Genomic DNA, 21,700 nt, shown 5'->3' on the forward strand with positions numbered 1-21,700 from the left:
TTAGTACAGCAGCAAGATATCGGACGTGTTACCGCACGTTAAGTTGTAAGTAAAGAACTGAAACTTTTCCCCTACAAAGTAATGTGTGTTCAAGAACTGAAACCTAAAAATCTAAATTTTTTTTCTGAGGTCTTAAGAGGCATCGACTACTTTGATCATTAGTCAAATTTCACATCAAAAGGAAAAAAAGAAAAATATGTATTTTTCCATCCCGATAAAAACACGTGCGACGTAGTCAGAAGACTAGTCTTGTCAATGTATATCATTTAATAAAGACTTGTAATGGGTCATTAAAACCCGAAAAGAAACCAAGATGACAAGGGAGTAAAGGGCCCTTGCCACTTAAAAAACATAAAGCATTTCTTACGAAACGTTGTCAAAAACAATCAAATTCATTTGAAAAACATAGTTACAAAAATTAAAATTTTACTTATATTAAAAATATTAAAACCCATATGGCAAGACTATTAAGGATCCTTGCCACCTAAACAAACAAACGCACAAAAACACTTCTATTAGAGTTATTAAAACATCTTCATGTCACACAGATATTAAAACGTATATCCTTTCACTTAAAATTCGTCAAAAATCACATAAAAATGAGCTTCTTCTTCTGTCCTATTACCTAGATTTCCCCATAGGCCATCCTTTTTTGGTTCTCTTCTCCGTCTTCCTAAAGACCTCAATGTCAAATTCCAAGGTACCTCAGCCCTCGGAGATGGAATCTTCAGATCCCCCGCCGGAAATCGCGGAGGATCTCCTGCTGCCGGCATCAGACGACACCGGCTCCGGTGGCGTAGTGAGACGTACATCATAGTCGAGAATGGATGCACTCAGCGCCAGAACATGTGGGGCGGCCGAATTCCTCGCCCTCGCGCTTAAAGGCCTCCATGCTTTTGGAGGCTCCATTTTTGTTTTTTCTACGTCTTCTCTTTTCCTAGTAATTTTACTTCTGTTTTCTCTGTTCCCTGTGTAGGGATTTTGCGATTTCTACCTTAGCTACAGGTGTCTTGTCTATTATCCGTTCACTCTCCTTCGCCTTAGAACTTGTCGTAGGCTCATTCTTTAGTGGAGATAATCCCTTTTGTTCAGTAACATCTATTTTCGTCTTGACAACTTAGGGCTGCTTTCCCTCTATTTGGTTGCTTGATCTTCTGTTTAATAATTTGTATTATTAACTGGTTAATAATACAAATGGTAATTGATCTTCTGGTTAATAATTTGTATTAAGGCGCCAGCCTCAGCCAGTTAAGGCTAAGGCTTGCGCCAGTTCAGTTATCACGTCCTTTGGTTTAAAGGCGGCAACACGGGCGGCAGCAACCTGTATATAGAACGTGACCATTCGCGATTTGCTGAGGACAATTTTCTTTGCTTTGAAATAATTGACCTTTTGAATGGCTTTTAGCTCCTGTATTGCCAATTCTTCCTTGTATTTTGGACAATTCCTTGATCTCGCCGATTGATGTCCGTTACAGTTCACACAAACTGGTGGATCCCTATTCGGATCATCCCGATGCAATGCGTACCGGCAAGCACAGACTTGTTTCCTCTTGCAGCATGTCGCTGTATGTCCGAACCTCTGCAGCCAAAACGCCGCAGTGGAGTAGGGATGAAAGGACGAACATCCAACCTATGAAACCCAGCCTTTATTTTTTCCAGGCACTTAGGTCTACTAAATGATAGAACATGCGACGCGGAGGGTAAGAGTTCTCCTTAGCGTCGCGTGTTCAATTGTCGACATGCAACAATTACTTGTGCATGAAGATCCTCAACGATTTCATCTTCAGCGCAATTTAGCAAGTCTCTGGATACTACAACATCCTTGGATGTATTAAGCGCACAAAGTGTGCGTAGATGTTATTACACGGACGTGGAGTTGGATTTGTTCGGGGCTCTAAATTATTTTAAATTGTTGTCAATAGTTAGGTATCCTCGACGTTACGTTTTTCACAAATGAATCATGCTTTCATCTAGAGGGTATATGTTTGATTCACAAAATACAGACTGTGGTCGACAACTAACCCCCATGAATAACACGAACTATCTTTACACGAAGCAAAAATTGGAGTCTGGGACAGTGTGAGTAGAACGCGCATTGTGGTTCCAATCTTTTTTTTTGAAAAAAGCAGTTAAAGTGATCTTTATTGTGCTGCTTCAACAAACTTCTTTAGTCAGTTAACAGAAGTGGAAATTAATCACGGTTAGTTTCAATAAGATGGCGCCATAGCGCGCACACAGCTAACAGGTTAATGACTTTTTTACGAAATGTCGTTGGTGAACGAATCATTTCGAAGGGTTTGTGGCCTGCACAATCGCCCGATATGACTCCCCCAGTACACTTTCTATGGAGTGCAGCAAAAAAAGCAGTGTATCGCAACAGACCACGCACGATTAACGAACTAAAAACCACAATAACGACATACGTACGAGACATTCCAGTACATCAGATGATTAAACAGTTTGAAAAGAAATTGAGACGCGTGCAGTGTTGTACTGATGTTGGAGGAGATCGTTTTCAACACCTTTTATGAACTATTCCAGTTATTGTAAAATCCGTCTTTTATAAAATAATGAAATAAAACTTCGAAATAATAAATTAAGAAAGTTTCATTACACTTCCATAATTCCAGAGCACAGAAACTTTCCGAACGCTCTATATAATTCCATAAAATAATGTTGTAAATTAAAAAATAGAAGGATCAAAGCAGTTTAATGTAAAAATAGCTATAGAAAAAGGTATAGTAATTCGATGAAATAGTGATATGTAATTTTTATAATAGAAAAACAAAAAAAAAGCTAACGAACCACCTTTTAGATTTTTACCCTTTAAGTAATATAAGGAGACATAAAATTTATATTGCAATATTTAAAAACATAAATAAATAAGTAAGAAAAATAAACATTATAGCTTAATAAATAAAAGCTTAAAAGTTTCTTTCAACAATGGCGGCAATAATAATAAAAATAATAATGAGTAATAAAAAACTAAATTACGAGTAATTACCTTGAACGCCTTCAGCTTAAACTTTTATTATATACTTAAAAAAAAAACTGAATTACTTTTAACATCGTCTACAATTCAAATATGCATTTATATCCATGTATTTTATGAGTACAGAATATTTTATATAGTTAGGATAAATAAAAAAATTAAAAAGAAAACATAGTATTTTCATAGAATAAACAATAAAAATATAAAAAAGCTATTAAAATGAAAATAATAATAACTGCTTGTATCATACTTCATAGTACATATTATATCGTATAATTTTATAATCACCAACATAAGAAATTATTAACACAATTAGTTTTTATATCAGTTATATCTGCACCGAGTAACTAGACTTGAATCTGTTTATTTTTTCTCATAGAATGTTTTTCACATCTTGGGAGTAACTCCTAGTACATCTCTATTTACTTCCTTGTTACAATGTCTGTATGCTAGTATACATCTGTTTGAATCACTTCAATTTCTACAGAAGAAATATTACATAATAATAAAAAAAAATTAAACATGCTTTTCTCCTAAGAAAAAAAAAACAATTTGTTCTACAAAGTAAAAAATAATTTTGTTTTAAAAAAAGTTTGAAAACAATTTTGTTTCAATGAGATTATAAAAATTATTTGGTTGTTTAAATTATATTAAAAAAAAACATTAAAAAATTAAAATAATTTTTTGAATTGACGATGCTATTTGATTATCCCTGAAAGTAAAAAAATAAAGGCGTAATGTTGTTGCTTACACAGTAATCGGTATTATACGTTATTCATATTTATTTATTCTTTACATATCTTTTTTTAACTATTATCTTCCATTTTGGTGTCCGCCCTTTGGAAAATAGGCTTAGAAAATTAAACAAGAAATTGTTATCTCACTGGCGGATATACCCTAATGATTTTCATTAAGAAATTTCCAAGATATCATTGAGGTCGTTAAAAAACTGCGCTGCGTGTCGATCACTTTAAATCGAGATTTTTAAGGGGAAAACTGCCGATTTTTTTTCGTCTTTTTGCACATGAGCTTATACACTCATAAAACTTTGCACATAAGAGTTGGCGGACATAGACCTTACGGTTTAGATTTGCTCAAATTTTTCCGAACATTGAGGCTTTCCGCCATCTGCATATCTTCCTTTCAGCTTTCCGCCATTACGCATGGGATGTAATAACCATATCCTCTACTTACATTTAAATTTTCTCACTTTACCCAGTCAGTGATTTTCCAACTTTCACCCGCTACAACAGTTTCCATCTTCCACACTGCTTTCCGCCTTGAATTACAATCAATGAAAGTATTCCCACTATTTTTTATTTTTTTATCCATAGACATAGTAAAAAAAGGACCTTATTTCTTCATTTATTAAGTTTGTGTATATATGTCTATTTGTTTGTTTGTTCTCTTATGTAGCTTCACTGATCCAAATAATTACTACCAACTTTTCGGTAGGAACAGTTCTTTGAACTTTCTTTTTCTGTTTAGTCTCCGGAACCACCGTAAGGTATTACTTCAGGGGATGAATGAGGATGATATGTATAAATGTAAATATGAATAAATTTGATATGTATAAATGTAAATATGTATAAATGTAAATGTAAATGTAGCCTTGTACACATACAGTCTCAGATCGACCATTCCTGAGAAATGTTAATTGAAGCCCAACCACCAAAGAACACCGGTATCCACGATCTAGTATTCAAATCCGTATAAAAGCAAAACTATCTTTACTAGGATTTGAACCTTAGAACTCTCGATTTCGAAACCAGCTGATTTGCGGTGATGAGAAGTCATCTGGAAGTAACATACGTTAACTTAAATTGTCTTATCTAAAGAGGGGTCTACACTAGAGGACAAAATTAAAAAAATGACATTATTTACAAATTTTAATGATGGTTTTCCATAAAACAAAATGCTTTTTCTCTGTCATGATTTTTCGAAAAAAATCATCGTTCTCGAGATATAAGCAAAAAATGAGCTCAGCAAAAGGAAACAGAAATGCATCGCGGCTAGAACCAACTGCATTACAGGCATGTACGTTATCGTTGATTAAAATTCAAATTTCTATTTAAATAGAAAAACCTTTCTAAATAAAAAGCTTACCCAAGTATCGTATCTAGATGACTAGTATATTGAATGGTAAGATTATGGAAACAACAAAAAATCGCTAAATAAAATAACAATTATTAAAATACAAAAACCCATTGGACACATCTACGCATAATAATGACGCAAAAACGAACAAAAAAATCGTTAAACAAGTTTTTCTTTCTTTTATTACAGGCATTTTTTTAGGATAAATTAAGTCAGCGATGTAAAATTTAATATTACTTTTACATTTTATGTTGTACTCGGGTGTCTGTGTTGGGTATATGAGATGGTAACTTTAACGGCCTCCACTTTGTTAAGACTAACAGGCACTCGAATACAACATAAAATGTAGAAGTAATATTAAATTTCACATCGCAGGATAACTTACTCTATCCTGAAAAAATACCTGAAAGAATAACTTGTTTAACGATTTTTTTTCGTTTTCCATGATTAATTCTAGGTAGATGTTTTATTTTTCACGTAATTATTGAAAAAAAAAAAAAAAAATGAAAACCGTATGAAAACAATTTAATATTTTGTTTAATTTTGTCAACTTTCGTACAATACTTGAGCTGAAAGTTTACTCCTCGCCAACTGCTGCGTCTAGTGTACTAGTCATCGTCATGTACTAGTCTGTTGTGTTTGCATTTTATATACAAATGTGCCCACAATATTAATAATCCGATGATGCCATATGGTTCGATAATACAACAAACTCCGGTCGCCCGATCCGCCTAAGCCAGCTGACAGTTCGGTTGACAAAGACAAAGGCAAACGTTCAGCTCACTTGTATACAAAAGTAATATTTCATGCACGTTTGACATTAAAAAAAATCCAGTTTGAGATATAGAGAGCGTCGATTTCAAGCATTAAATGAATGATTAGCATAATGCTGTACGTCTAAATTATAAACAATAATTCCGTAAAATTCTATTCTTCAATTGAATGTGCTTGATTTTAAGTCAGATCAATGAAGCAACCGTTCAAAAAAAATTAAAAATATGTTTGTTTGTTAAGGAATCATTTCTGAAACTCTTACGATTTTAACTAAATTCAGAGGTTAATTTCCTTTTGGTTCTGATTCAAACGTAATTTAAATAAAAAATTACGAGGTGGAAAAAAGATAACTTAGTCATCTCGGTCATAAAAAAATGTTTGCTATTTTCTCGCTTTAATGACCAAAGTTTCCTGTTTAACAACAAGAAGCCCATGGGATATGAAAACTATAACTATGTATACGATTTGAGTGCTCCGTTTGTACAATACATATAGTATAATGACATCGGCTCGTTTCATTACAAAAACCAACTGATAAGTCAACTTTACTACGTTTACACTCCTGATAACCAACCAAACGTTTGAGAACAGCTTGGAGAGACTGCAGAAACACTTGTTAAACTTCTAGAATAGTACTATACTGATAAATCAATGATAAATGATGAATAATAATTTAATTATGAAAAAAAATATATATCTGACTCCCAATTATATTATTCTCTAAACCGATAAATTTGTTCCGGTTAAATGATAATTTGAACAGATAAATATTAATCATTTGAAAAACAACGTGAATCACCATTGAAGGCTGACCTTTAAACGTGTCCAAAAAATATTGTATGATTAAAAAAATCGGGTGTGGACACCACGTGACTTCCTTGTGCGCCTATTAAATTACACATACACATTTTTTTTTAAATGAAAAGTACATAAAATTTTATTTCATTAATAACTTCTGATAGGTTTTAATTTTTTAAATTTATTTATTGTTATTATTGAATTATTATTTATTGTAAAAAATCTTTTGTAATCAGAGGTTAATAATTATTAATAAATCAAAACATATAATAAAAACAAAGTTAAAAAAGGAGAAGAAGTCGGATTCGAACCAATATGCCTTCCGATATGCCCTTGTAAGAACCAAATATTTCATTACTTGAAATTTTATTTGGCTATAACTCTGGAACCAATGAAAATAAGTACCACTTATGATATATCGTTGAAAAGCTCTCAATGAGGGGTTATTACTGCAGTTAAGAAAACTTTTTGGACACTTTTGGTCCAGTCGATTGCAATCAAAAGGGGAGATACACAACTAGATGTTACAACACTCCTAAATCCAAAATTTCAACATTCTACAGTTAATAGTTTTTTATTTATGCGAGATAAATACGCAAGTATGTACAGACGTTACGCCAAAACTAGTCACAATGGATTCAAGGAAGTAAATACTTCCTTTACTTCAAACAAGGAAGTAAAAAACCACCTTAAAGTAATTTTAATTAACTTTCAACTAGTATTTATTTATTAAAATAAAATAAACAATACTCCGGACTTTATAAGTTTCTATTTAAATATTTTAACGAAATTTAAAAACGGTGTTTTTTATAATAATAGGTTTTCATATTAATTATCAATTATTAAAATAATGATTATAAAATTTATTCTTTTAATACTATTTTTACTAAATTATTCACTTAAATAAAATTTGATAACTCCTTGTGGGTAATGTAGAGCCTTAAAAAATACTATTTTTAATATAATCTCTTTTAGTATAAATGATTTATTTCATACACCCCTTGATTAAATAAAAAAACAAAACTTATCATATTAAAAAATTGACTTACCCTTTCTCTTCTTATTTACTTCACCTACAAACGGTATTTTACCTTAAAAAAAGATTATTCCGGCTTTGATTTCAATTTTAATTTCAAGTTTCATAAAAAATTTTTATAAAAATATGTGTTCTCATTCAAGGGCTCCTGGCGAAGTCCGTAAATCGGACTTTGCCAGGAGTTAAATACTAGACTACTTATAGACGTATAACAAAATTAATTTCTAGATTAATGGCATAAAATATAGTACAATGGTATTTTATTTCTTTCCTTATAGACAAAAAAAATATAAACTTATTACCAAAATTGTTCTACAATAAAAATATCAGTAATAATCATATTCTCATATCTTAGCACAAAATGCATCTGTTTCGAACTATAAATACATAGTACCTCATAGCAAATTTATATTGTTACGAACATAGGATATAGACTATGAAAGTACGTACGTAACTTACATCAATAATGCATATATGTAAAAAGTCTTCTGACATGTAAGATACACATCTTTCCCAATAGGGCTCGGCCGACCGTTCATTCATGAAAAGAAGGTCGACATCTATCTCATCAATCTTACCGTCACGCCAGGTACATCTTAACTCGATATCCACAAGAGGGTTTTTTTTGTAATATCTCTACGTAATCAAAACAAAGAGAACAAAAAAAAACATTACAAATACCTGGGTGCCTTCACGAATGAAATTCATTTTTATTATATCTTTAAGAATTAAAATACTTTTAAATTTTAAATGAAAATCAAAACTGAGATCGAAGTAAATTAATATATTACATAATTTCAAAAAAATTAATTATATATATATATATATATATATATATATACGTATACAACGTTTACGTAAAATACCGGGTGATTTCAAAGACTTCGCAACTTTAAAAGTATATAAAAATTTATTTAGCTCACGTAGTTCAGTAGCACCAAATCCAGCTATCAGTGCTGTTAAAAATAGATACGTTTACTTGTGCGGAACGTGCTCACTGTGTGTTCTGGTTTTACGATTTGCAGTCAGCAGCTGCAGTTCAACGCAATTTTCGTAGAGAGAACGGTAGGGAGTCTCTTAGTAGGCATACAGTTTACTTTTGGCACCAAACCTTCGTTGAGACAAGTTGCTCTGTTAAACGTACAAAATCACCAGGACGCCCACGCGTCCCTGAAGCTGCTGCGGTACAACTCAGAGAAAGCTTTGCACGTAGTCCGAAGAAATCAACTTGACTTCCGTCACATGAAACTGGCATTCCACAAACGACTGTTTGGCGCGTATTACTTGAAGCCATACAAACTAACCGTGGTTCAACACATTACACTTGACGACAAAGTTGTTCGTCTGCAGTTTTGTGTGGAAATGATGGATAGAGTCGCAGACAACGAAACATTTTTAGACAATGTTATTTTAGTGATGAGCAACGTTTCCCGTCACTATCACTTCACTAGTAAAGTGAAGTGATAGCTGCCGAATATGAGGTAGGAAAAATCCTCATGAAACTTTGTAGCACATTCATGATAGCTTTAAAGTCAATGTTCTTGTGAGCTAAGCAAACAATGGCCCGTTCTTCTTCCAGGAGGCAACCTATATGGTTTCGTTTATCGGGACGTGCTTCAAAATTTTCTAATTTCTCAGTTAGACGATGATGACCAAGGCGGACGTCATTACTATTAGCAAGACGAGGCACCACCTCACTACCGCCTAGAAGTTCAAGATTTTCTTGATATTCGATTCCTAGGTCGGTAAATCGATCGTGAAGGTCCACCTCGATCCCAAAATTTGACCCCGTCAGATTTTTTCTTGTGGGTTTTCATTAAAGATCGGGTTTATGTACCGTCTTTGCCTGCGATCTTGTTAAGCTAAGACTTCGAATTAACGCCGCAGCTGCCAAGGCAACTTCCTGGCTACAGTCTGGAATGAAATCGACTTCAGGTGAAATATGTATGTCGCATTACAAATGGAAGCCATATGGGAACCAAAGTGAATGTTAGATGACAAACTTAATGTGTTTTTTATTTAATGAGACCACAACCTAATCTGTCAGTAATCTTACTAAATTTTTATTATATGCTTTTAAAGTTTTGTAATCAATTTTGAATCACCCGGTATACTTATTACAGAATGACGTATAGTGATTTTATAATTTAATACCGACCTTGAATAGGAAACAAACTTAAAGAAGTAATCAAATATGTTCTTTATTGATTTATTAAATACGAAAATAATCTGACAACAAAATTGTAATTCTTTCCTGGCAGTGGTTTTTAATTCCATTATAGTGGAAAAATAACGTTACATGAAAAAGGTTACCTAAGATTTTTTTTTAGGTTGGGGGTAATTTATGATAAAGTTCTATGGTAAAACTATCATTATGTGATTAAATAAACTAAGAAAAGTTTTAAAAATTCCAAAAATAGGTATTTTTATCTACTCCCTCACCTCCAAAATCACCTTCCAGGAAAGGGTTTTGATTTTCTAGGTTTACTATTTTAAATACACAACTAATAAAAAGTTACGTAAGATTTCTTTTTTGGGTGGTAGGGAGTGAATTGTAATAAAATTTTATGGTAATATTATTATAAAAGTTAATTATTTAAACTTTGAATAATATTAAGTCTGTACAAAATTTGATCATAATCGGTTTATCTAATCAAAAGTTATTAAACTTCAAACACGCCAACCCACCACGTACATATGTTAGTACGAACATTAACCCCCACTTTTTTTTGGGTCATGAAACGTCGAGAAATGCAGAAACCTCATACCACATTTTCTGACTGATTACCAAACTCTCCTTCTTACAGCACAGCTCTAGAACTATGATGCCAGGAGAGTAAAATTCACAATTATTGAAAGTAATTCAACGTGTTAATGTATTAAGGTATAAAATATTTTAAAATAATTTTTTTTTTAAATGCACTGGACAATTTTGAAAAAAATTAGTGTTGAACAAAAATAAATAAAATTAAAAAGTACTCTCATTTCTGTGATAAAAAGTGAAAAATATTACAACCCTGATAACTAATTTTGTTTTTTACTTTTATTATTTTTCTCGTCTGTAGCAGAGAGCAGAATAATACTAATATTAAAGATTATAAGATAAATTAAATTGTAACAAAAATGTTTATTAATAAACATTTGCCGATCTCCGCAGCTGAGTGGTAGCATCTCGGCCTTTCAGCCGGAGGTCTCGGGTTAGAATTCCGGTTAGGCAAGGCAGTTTTCATAAGCTACAAATTTCCATTTTCATATTCCCACATACAAGTACTTTTGTAAGCCTCTGCGATAAATTAATTCATCAGTAAAAAAACAAAATCAGGATTAACAGGAGAAATATACCTAATATCTTTTGGTGATAATATTGATCTTACAGAGAAGAAAACGATCAAAACTAAAATAAAAAAGAAATATAAAGTAGATTTAACGTAGAAGAGTGACTTTAAATGTAATACTAACATTTACAGTAGGTAATCATTTTATCATTGATAAAAATCTATTGGTCCAAAAGAAATATGCGGTGGCTTTTTTGAACATAAATTTGTTTTATATATTCATTAATGAATAGAATATGAAGGTTCTAATGAAATATTTATTACATATTGTGAGCCACTATTTTAATAATAGGAAACAGTAATTCAAGTTTATACTTTTAAGCAGAGAGAATTACTTACTATTACTGAAAATAAAGGAATATTACACAATTTTTAAGGAAAATAAATAAAATTATTATATCTTAAAAAAGTATTGGGCTAGATTGTCTTGAACATTGGTAGGGGATATGACTAACCAACAATACGCTGTTAAATGAATAAGCAGAATAAAATATTCTATTAAATAAAATTCAAACATTTAGAAGTGTACATATTTTTTTTTTAAATTGTTGGCTCCCAACAAAGTTTTTTTAATAAGCTTAAAAAAAAACTAGTTTTACATATCATCATCTATATCAGTAATTCCTCAACCTATTATCTCAATATATATTTAATAAAATTATCACCCCTCCTAATACTTAAGCTAGCAGAAAAGTTTCATTAATTTATTTTTATTTCTTGTTACATTCTTGAAATGTAAATAATAAAAATAACTTAATACAAGTAAATCTGTAACTGATGAATAGATTTTTTTATTATATTTTTTGACACAAGGACTTTGAGATATCGAAAAAATTAAAACTGGAGAAATTTTTTGATTGTTGATAGTAAAATGTTTTCCTCTGTTATTTAGCCTATCATAAAAATCCAAGAAAGCAAAAGAATTCGATCGTAAAAAAATTTATTAGTTATTTGTATATTATCAAAAATTTTTATATTAAAAACTAACAATTTATAAATAATGAAACATACATACGCACGAACGTAAACAGTACTCATAAAATAAAAAAAAGGAAACTGTATAAATAATAATGGTATATAATAATAATTGGAAAGAAATAGATAAATTTTAAATATTTTAATAATTAGCTTCATAAAATAATGTTATGAGAAGCTTTAACGGATGAAAATAATTAGAATGATATTAAAATGAAAGTAAATAATAATAAAAATAAAGAAATACATTAAGAATATTAATGTAGCTATAACTCCACCCAATATTCATTGCAATTAAGTTTTAAACGGCTTTGGTAATAATGTTTGAAAATAAAGGGAAGTTAAATATGAAAAACAATTAAAAGAAAAAAAAACAATTTAAGAAAAAAATAAATAAACCCAGCTCCATGCCATGAAGCGAATCAAATTAGATTTATGAAAAATCTTTTAAACTAAAAATTTAAATTAATAAAATAAAAGAAAAACAAAATAAGTAGCAACATTTTTAAAATTAAAATTAATATTATAATAAAAGCTATGTAAGTAGATTACGTGAAACAGACTAAACGTAAACAAAATTTAATTTTACTACTACTTCATGTTGTAGTTAATTTATTTAATTCATATAAAATACGAATTCGCACAAGAATTTAATTCTAATTAAAATGAAATCCTTTAAGTAACACTACATTCCACACCACTATTACGTTACGTAGAGAACTACGGGAGGACTCTTCTTTCACTAACGCCGCGCTGATTTGTCATTTGGCTTTATTCCATGTTATCTAGAGAAATTATTATTTTTAAATATCATTATTTACTTCATGTAATGAATAAATTTCTAACTATATATTATATACGACTTAGTAATAAATCTGAATTCATGGGAATTGTAAATTCTTTATTCAATTCACAGATAACAAAATCCAATACTCTACATTCACGATAAATAATCTAAAATAAAAAAAATTAGAATACGCTCTTATGTAACTAATGAAAAAATTATAAAAATGTACCGAATTTCACTATTTGGAATTTATTGAAATACAGTATGATTTGTTCGGGAAAATTCTCCAATATAAATATATGTAAAGATGCACTAAAAAATGAGAAATAATTTCAATTTAATATTAAATCAAGAATATATGTTAATAAAAAATTCTTTGATTAAATTAAAATAACATTTTATATTAATAATGAAGATCTTTAAGTCTGTTTTACATTCAGTAGTGAATGTACTTTTATGTGAATTTATTTATTAAATCTCTCAGGTATTACATTTTATATCACGTATAACTAAAATCTTGGGTGGCCTTCATTGTATTACGTAGTAAATTATCAATGAAATGATTATAAAATATAATGTAATTCAATTAAGGACGGCCACGTTTTTTTTTAGAGATTATTTCTTATAAATATTTTTTTCCTAATTTTTTCCAAAGAGTAAAGAAGCCCTAAAATTAAAAATATTTTTAAATTTGGGAAATTCGATGCTTAAATTTTATTTTAGTGATCATGACTTGACCATTGTAACTGGTCATGCAAAACTTTACCAGCTTTTTTCTTTTTTATATACATGGGAAGTTCGTATTCGAATTTTTTCTTTTTTTTTAATAAAAAAGGAAATATATAAGATTAATTTGATTCTTACCCATATTAATTATCTAAAATTATTGATAATTTTAATCTGTTCAGATATTTCTTTACTTTATAAATCTGTAAACTGTTTTAAATTTAAAATATTGAGGCAATTAATCATTAACGGTAACTACTTATTTAACTTTAATTTACAATACTTAATAAAGTTTTTACTAAGTTTATGCAATATGAATGTATTATATTTTGAATTCGTGAGCGATTTCTTTTATAAATACGTGAAAATGGAGTTACGATCAAAAAATTATAATTTAAGTAAGCTGTAAAAAACAACAGACGTAAAATAATTTCGCTACGGAGTTAAATTAAAAAAAAATAATAATATTTTAATTATATATGATACATTATGCAATTCTACGCAAAACAACCATGATAAATCAGAATGCATTTCAATACAGAAATAATAATGATAATAATTTTCCGATGTTGTAGCCTACATCAAATGTCATGCAAATATAAAATAATATTTTACCTCAATTACAGTAAACAATCTTGTTGTTTATGACGTGAAATAACTAAATAAAGTAAAAATAATGAATATAATAATACAGTAATGAGTGGTTTACAGTTATTCAATAATAATATAATGTATTGAAGAAAAAAAATAGGAGGAGAAAGAAAGGAAAGAAAACGACGTACAAGAAGATTGTAGGTGGTTGGTGGGAGGAAGAGGATCGTGGTTCCCTAAGGCGCCGCTGTTCGGCGTTGAAATGAAATAATAGCCCAGTCAACCGGCGTCTGTACTCACTTGGGGCATAGGTGCTGTACATTGAAGAATCTTTCTATTACTAGCGTATGAGTGTGCGCGCGCACTGTATATATATATATATATATATATATATAAGAAAGAATACAATGAAGGTAGGAGTTGAAAAAATGACGCAGGACAAATGCTCCAGGGTATGAACTGCCCCACAACACAACAATCTCTACCACTACGTGCTTGTGAAGCATTACAATAATACTATATACCACAAAAAAACACAAGTTAGGAATCCAGGAGGTAATTTTACATGCATAAATACGTAAACAGTGTAGAGATCTAAAACAACTCCCCAAAGACGAGATAAGAATTTTTTTTTCATAATATAACAGTAACATAGTAATTTAATTGAACACGCCTTCTTTTAATTTTTTTTTCTCCGCCCGTTTACTGTATTTCTTTCTTTTACTTATTTTCTTAGTATGATTTTTTAACAATTCAATCATCTTACCATAAAGAAGATATAAAAATTACTGTTTCAGCAATCGGAATAAAACTAAATAGATAGTAATCCGAAATGATTTAATTTAAACGTTACACAAGTTATATTAAATTATCCTCTTATAAATCCTGAAAGAATTGAAGTGTACAATAACAACGCAAAAAACTTATAACAATAATATAATAACATTTTATTACTGATGAAATAATTCATTACGGAGGCTTACAAAAGAAGCTTCTGCATTTTTAGTGTATGAAAAATGCCATGCCTGACCGGAAGTCGAACCCGGGACCTTCGGGTTTATTTATTAATTTTTTAATAGGATAATCAGATCAACGAAGGATATATATATATATATATATATATATATATATATATATATATATATATTATAATTATTATTATAATTGAAATCTATACATATAATAAAATAATAACTAGGGTCATCCCTGTGCGCACATCACGCAAAAACTATTGAACAAATTTTAATAAATCTTTGTAGATTCATATTTTAGAGGCTTGGTCATTATCTACAATTAATTGTAATTGTAGATATCACGATATTCCTAATGGGACTTAGATAATAAAGATATTCATTAAAGCAAAAACTAATCCTTTTACTTTATTATACAGTTCAGAAAAGTTGCTGTGCATTGAAATTATTGGAAGTGCAATGAAGAAACTTTCTTAATCATTTTTATTTCATTATTTTATAGAAAGGAATATTATAATAACTGGAATAGTAAATAACAGGCGTTGAATACGATCTCCTCCAACATCAACACAACACTTTCAATCTGTTTTCAAACACTTTAACCAGCTGATATACTGGAATGTCTCCTACGAAAGCCGTTAGTTCATCATTCATGCGTGTTCTGTTACCATACACTGCTTGTTTCGCTGCCCTCCTCAGAAAGTAATCTGGGGAGTCACATCGGGCGATCGTGAACCCCTAGAAATGATTCTTTCACTAAAGAATTTCGTAAAAAAGTCACAGATCTGTTAGCTGTGTGCGATTTAGCGCCTTCTGTTGGAACCAACCGTGATTGATTTCCACTTCTCTTAACTAACTAATGAAGTTTGTTAAAACAGCACAGTAAAGATCACTATTAACTGTATTTTCAAAAAAGACTGGACCCACAATGCGGATTCTACTCACACCGACCCAGACTCCAATTTTCGCTTCAAGTAAAGATTGTTCGTGTAATTCATGGGTGTTAGTTGTCGACTACAGTTGTGTATTTTGTGTATTAAATATATACCCTCTCGGATGAAAGCACGCTTTATTTGCAAAAACCGCAAGGTCAAGGATACCTAAGGAATTTTGGTCAATAAAACGTTTAAACCATTGACAATAATTTTGATTTGTAAGTTTCAGTTCTTGAACAAACATTACATTGTAGGGGAGAAGTTTCAGTTATTTTCTTACAGCTTTATGTGCGATAGAAAGTCTGATATCTTGTTGCTGTGATAACTTATCGACTTTGATGAACTTTCGGCCATAGCATCCAAAATATCAAGCAGCTTCTGTTCGTTCAGTTTAGATGGTCTTCCACTTCGATCAGCGTTTTCAATACTGTTGCCCGAAATTTTTCGTTAAGAATTCGAATTTCATTTTGGTGACGAATAGGAGAATTTGGAAACTTATCAGGAAACTTGTGCTTCATTAAAACAGTGTACTTGTCTGACACCTTCACGAAAGACGCGTTCAACGAGTAAAATTCGTTTGTTTATGGAAAGAACCATTACGTTTCTCGGAAATATTTATTCCGATAAACGAAACGAAATGAAGCACGTTCAATCACAAGTCAAAATCTGACGTGTTTGTTTATTTCTGAAAAACTCAGAATGAACCCACAGGACAACCAAACTAACGCTGAAAGAACATAATGCACCATATAATTCTAAACCAAACTACACAGCGAAACGCACTGTGTTTCTGTTATCAGCATAGTAACAGAAATATAATGAAAAAAATAATTAATTTTTTTTCTTTAATAAATATGTGTAAAATATTTAATACTTTATATATTCCAAATATTTATATTTTATAAAATATTTTAATATTTTATTAGTTTACTATTAGCTTTAATAAGCACATCTAGCGAAATTTTATGGGTTTTGTTATCATATCATTACACCTTTTAAATATATATGTTTTATTGGTTTTTATATGTCAACTCTTTTGTCACAATTTATTCTTTTCCCATTAATTATTTTTATAAAAAAAAATTATAGAATTGGAGGAGACTAAATAGTAAAAAAATAAAAAAAGAGATTTATGTTTAGTACGGTAATTTTAAAAAATAAATTAATAATAATAAGGAATGAGGAAATTATACTCATATTATATAACTTATGTAGGCCTAATGCCACTTTAACGAAAAGATAAGTAGATATCGACAAACTTAATAACAGTCATTACTGTATAGGATATTATGATAAGCGGCTGCCAAAGAAAATACTACTACATTACTGGGTGTGATTACTTTACGAAACTACTGGATATTCAAAAACGAGAAAACAAGTTGATTTTTATGAAATCATAACAGCAATAAAATTATAAAAAAGGATATAAATTGTTAAATAATTTTAACAAAACGACTTAAAAATATTCTTACATATAATGCTAGGGGACCCGAGCCCCTTTGCAGCATCAGTAAATAAATTAAGTTATAATTATAATTTACTGAATGATTATAAAACTTCCTTCCAGACAACATCAGCTGAGTGTCGACTATTAGGTTTCACCTCACTTTCACATTTTTAAAAGATTTTGCGCGTGATAGATTGTCCATTGCTAAAACTAGTTCAGGTAGATTGAGTTTTTCCTTGCGCCTTGTTGATGATCATGCAAAATGCTAACCGTATAGGAAATTATCTTCGTTAAAAAAAATATTAAAAAATGGGACGGTTATGTCAGACCCAAACGAGTAGTTTGGGTCCTAAATAAAAATTGTTAATAAACAGTTTGTATGAAAACTGTTTTTCAGTTTCTGAGGTAGGTGGTTTGAGTGTATTTTAACAGTGAGGAAATATGTATATTCCCTCAAAACTTTTACCTGAATTGACTGATAGAAGTCTCGGTATAGGCTCATTTGATGGCGCTTTACATAGTGAGTGTTTTAAGACCAAAAAAACTCTGTATATCTTTATTAGTTGCTAAAATATCTGGATATGTCGATTTGAATATGAGAAAAAATATTTGCGTATGGAAAAAGTTATGTTCCCTTAAAACTCTTTTCATAACCGAGTCATAAATTTAGCGTAGTGTATTCTGGTTATGTGTGGCCTGATGTAATGAATGTTTTAATCCTAGAACTGGGAACTGTCGTAATTTACAACCGTTTTGTTCCTTCCTGTAGTGTCATAATCTACAACATATTAAAAATCGATCTTAAACATGACTTATAGTCGTCCCAGTATACCGATATATACGTGAATCGATTCCTTATATTCTATACTATAATATTCGTACAAAATATTCGGCTATCGGTAACAGAATAGAATACTAAACGACATCGAAAAATCTTTGTTTACAACTCGTTGCGGTGTACGTATATTAGTTTAGTGTTGTGCGTAATGGTTTGTTGTTACTTTTATTTTGTCTAAATGGATGAAACCTGTAACTCTAATAAAATTCGCGACTTACTACTAAAGGCTAGTGATACTGAATATATTTTTGAAAGGGATAGTGACGTTTCGGCGGAGAATTTTTTGGATGAAATGACCGGTAGACGAAATTCTTGGTGAACTTAAATAGTGTATCTTGAATCCGATATAGAGGAATTACAAATAGAACACGATATATTTTATATTCCAGAAATACAGACAAGCCTTTGGACAGATCAGATTTTATAACAAACATTATTGAAGATTTTTCTAATGATGTGCAGTTGCTTTTGGCTTACTTGGTCCATCTGGTGATGCAAAACTTGTTCATTTGGAGAGTCGAAAAGAACGCGTCTGTGTGATTTGTGCTAAAAATCCTGCTATAAAAAGAAACAATTACTGGAGTCCAGCATGCAATTGTGGAGTTCAACCAATTTGTTTCCAAAAGCTTGATCATTTCTGGAATATTTCAAATATTGGTAGGAAAAGAAAAGCCACCGACAGTGATTCTGACTGAATTTTCAATTTGTGTTCATTTTGTATACTAATGTGTTTTATAATTTTTGTTTTGATAATTAGTGTTAGTATTCTTTTTGAGACCCCAACGAAGTCTGTAAATAAATTAGTTACTGATTAACTGCAGAAAAACTATATTTTTTACTTTGTTTATAATTTTTTTTTAATATTTATAAACAAACAACTCAGTAATGTTTGATACCGGTCGTAATAAACTGTAAATAATAAACAAAAATTTATTTTCTGACAATTATAAAGTAATGTTTTACTTTTTTTTTTAACCAAATAAATCGAGTAAAGTGCGAAAGAATTTTAATTGAAAACTGGTGTTTCTAAAGAAAAATTTGATAAAAATCTCTGAGTAAGTTTAATTAAATTTTGGAATAAAAAATGATTCATTTTACTTAATTACAAATAAATTAACATAAGGCGAAAATACTACACTTAGTTTTTCAAACTGATGCGCAGAAAATACATGATTAAAACATGGACTGTCATTGAGATATCCAGTTATTTAGCTAGTACCAAAAAAATCTGAACAAACATATTTAGAATTTAATTTTTAAAAAAAGCTGATAAACAGGGTAGGATTGTTTTCATCAAATTAATAACATAAATTACCAGTAAAGAAATTATTTTATTCACTTTGATATTTATTTTAGTTAAAAAGATAATTCACAAAATTTTATAAAGATATTTATTTTTGTTCAATATTAGTGTTACCAACCTCGTTATCTTAATAATTCAACCCCACAAAACAGAACAGATCGATAAAAATAGTAAACGGATGTCATTCTAAATCAAATAATCAAGAATGAATTGATAGTTCGCCAATCAACAAAAATTATTTTCGTAAAATGTGGTCCGTATCTGGTTTTTTAACTCAACCGTTAGACTAGGTATGAAATAATTTAATATTTACAAATAGAAAGACCAAATGTGAAACATTATAAAAACACGTATTAAGTAAATCTAAAAACAATACTACTGATTTTTTTCCAACATTTGCAGAAATTTAAAAATGTTATCTTCCACTGCTATTAATAACGTTCTACCTCATATATTTATTCTCTAAAATATAAATAAATAATAGTAATAAATATTCTAAACTTATTTTTTAAATTAGTAAAAAGGTATATAAAAATTCTTAGAAATTCAATCCAATGGAATGGATTTTACTACCTTAAAATATGATAAAAACTCCTGACGGAAATATTTTTGCCTAATGAAACTTTATTCTAAATATTCAAAAACAAAATAAATAAATACTATCTGTACTAAAGGTATTCACCAGATATTTGCTATAAGGGTAATCCTTTACTTAGCAACTAGTTTAAGCATAGAAAACTGGTTTAAGCATAAAATTTATAAAAGTCTAAATTTTAAGGTATTGTTTCTTCAGTTTAAGTTTTCAAAGGTAGTAATGTCTTAAGTAATGTCTTCAAAGGTATTTCCATGACAGCAAAATTTGTAAGATAAAAAACATCTATCTGGTATGTACTATTATATAAAGACGTAGAGGTTTTTTGTTTGTCAAAGATAAACAAAAAACTACTCGACAATGGCAACCAAATTTTTACCCATGTTTCTTCGCATAACTGGGAAAGTTTTTAGATATATTTCATCTCAAAAAAATAAAATATATGTATACATATATATATATACCTTAATATATATATACATTAATATATATATATATAAATATATACCTTAATTGGTAGCTTGCTACCACTCGTGGCGCAAGTGGTTGCGTCTCAGCCTTTCATTCGGAGGTGCCGGGTTCGAATCCCGGCCAGGCATGTCATTTTCATACACGCTACAAATCATTCATCTCATTCTCTGAAGCAAAATCTAACAGTTGTCCCGGAGGTTAAAAAAAATAAATAAATAAATAAATAAAAATTAGATTAGGAAAATTACGATTCTGTGTGCTGAACTTCGTATGATGTCAGGAAACATAACCTAACACTCGCTTCGCTCGCTAACCTCGTCTAATAATCATAAATATTAAATTGGCAATTTGTTAGGCTGAGTCCATAATAGTATGCAATAATCAATTATTTAGTCGAAAATGATGCATTTTATTCTAGTGCGCTGTTGAAATACATTTTTGATGAGGTGCTGTAAAAATTATGAGGGATGTAAAACGAGTGAAAGGCGTCTCCGACGAATAATTTTAATTGTAACGAATAAGTTAGGTCCTAAATAAGTTACATTCCAAATTTCATCAAAATCAGAGGCGAGTCCATAATTGTATATAATTACCAAATATTCCACTATTTTATATAAAAGTTATTCTTTTCTTTTATTTTTAAATTATCTAGGCTATTTTATAGGCTAAATTATCTAGGCTGACAGGATTCTAGTTTTTAATTATCAAAAAGGGAAATTTTCTGCTGTATTTTTATCTAAAAGGATTTTTTGTAATCAATTAATTGGTTAATTTCCCTCACCATTATTTTCTTAATAGTTTTCTTTACGGTTAGTAATAGTTTGATAAATCTGACTTCTTTACTATTTCAAACTAAAATCAATCTATCTATAGAGGTTGACTTTATTGATATACTCTCATCTCGATGATCGAGTGAAGCGCGTGAAGTCGGTGATAACTGCGAATTTCTCTTTTATAAATGCTCTCCCTCTCTGTTGTGTGTGAGGTGTGTGTGCGTGTCCACATAATTGTGAGCAATTTTTTAACCGATTT

The 21,700-nt window shown here is 30.1% G+C and overlaps 1 protein-coding gene across 7 annotated transcripts in view; it reads right to left on the minus strand.

Annotated features, from left to right (window-relative positions):
- Positions 1-21,700, minus strand: part of LOC142323826 (protein-tyrosine sulfotransferase-like) — a 1,177,394-nt gene that overhangs the window by 125,085 nt on the left and 1,030,609 nt on the right. The gene's annotated exons all lie outside the window — the stretch shown is intronic.

The sequence above is a fragment of the Lycorma delicatula genome, chromosome 4 (assembly GCF_047948215.1).
Source record: "Lycorma delicatula isolate Av1 chromosome 4, ASM4794821v1, whole genome shotgun sequence".
Taxonomy (NCBI): domain Eukaryota; kingdom Metazoa; phylum Arthropoda; class Insecta; order Hemiptera; family Fulgoridae; genus Lycorma; species Lycorma delicatula.